This window comes from Echinococcus granulosus (assembly GCF_000524195.1).
Source record: "Echinococcus granulosus chromosome Unknown EG_S00209, whole genome shotgun sequence".
NCBI lineage: Eukaryota > Metazoa > Platyhelminthes > Cestoda > Cyclophyllidea > Taeniidae > Echinococcus > Echinococcus granulosus.
This window is the reverse complement of record NW_020170589.1, coordinates 79,218-80,519: the sequence shown is the minus strand read 5'-3', so window position 1 is coordinate 80,519 and position 1,302 is coordinate 79,218. Positions and strand designations below refer to the sequence as shown.

Genomic DNA, 1,302 nt, shown 5'->3' with positions numbered 1-1,302 from the left:
CGGGTAAATTACACTATGCACATTCCCTTGCCTATGTGTCACCTTCCACTACCATTTACGAGCATCTAGGAGACAATCATCCCATGAGGCTTCTCCTGATGGAAACCAATGTACACACTTTGATGAGTTACATGCAGAGCCCTAAATGGAGTCAGATTCACACAACGGGGTTCCCCTCATTCTTACATGCTTTATCAGCAAAGCAACATTTGGCGAAGCAACTAACAAAATTGCCCAGCGATTGAATAAAGTTGTCCAGGATCCGAAGTGGCGTGCAAACTATGAGACGAAGAAGTTGAAGATGAAGGCTTTCTTCAAATTGGCAAAAGCATAAAAGACGCAAAGTAATAACCAGATTCCCCATCGCAAGTGATTTCACTGAATGAAGTCACTTGATGCATCCATCAGTTTCTAGTGCATCAACTACCTGCTGAGCATAGCCTTTCCCAATCAGCTAGGACAAGAATAACAACGCAAATAATGGGCGCATACATGCCAGTTCTTTCTTCCAACAAAAAAGGCAAACAAGAGGCACGGTGTATTAAAAATATCGTTAAATCCGGTCAATGACATGAGCAAGGAATCAATTCTAGCAACATTTAATATGCACCAGTGCTGAGTGAAAGCACTTTAACAACCAAAAGTGGCAGTGGGAGCACAAGCATAGACTTTACTTCACATTCGACATAAAGTGCGAGGGGACAGACAGCATCCAAGTGGATGCATAGAAAACACATAACATAATACCATGCAAACATATATAGAGTCACGTGCACTTATAATATGGCAAGTTTCCCACTACATGTATCCGCATTCCTCATCCGCATTGATGACTGGTCCTTCCTGCCTGCGACGCTACGAAAGCAGGATCATCACACCGCGCTGAGCCGTGCCACTCTTTGTAGAATTCCAACAATTTCAGCGAAAATGCATTTTATTATCACCACAGCCTCAACGATATACATATCCTTTGCAGATTCGCTGACAATAGGGCCAGTACACCACGTCGCTCATTTGTCTCCGTTTTCCACGGTAGAATTCAACATTCAGCTCAACACATCTAGCACCTGCGCCAACTAACTCCGACGCGATCAACATCTCCGCACCGGTGAAAACAAAATGAGATATAAAGGAACAATCGCAGTCATTGGGCAGTTCTGTAATAGTCCTGCCAAACAAACCGGTGCATTGACACAGAATGCACGTGGAAGTGTCGTTTGTAGGATAATATATACCATCTTGGCATGCGTTTGCTCAAATAGCGATAGTTAAATTCGCGGTGTCACCCACTTCATCGCATCC

General features: G+C 43.7%; 1 protein-coding gene across 1 annotated transcript in view; it reads left to right on the top strand.

Annotated features, from left to right (window-relative positions):
- EGR_10327 (hypothetical protein) overlaps window positions 1-1,302 on the top strand; it is a gene marked incomplete at both ends in the record, with an annotated part of 9,151 nt that overhangs the window by 4,984 nt on the left and 2,865 nt on the right. The window lies entirely within an intron of this gene.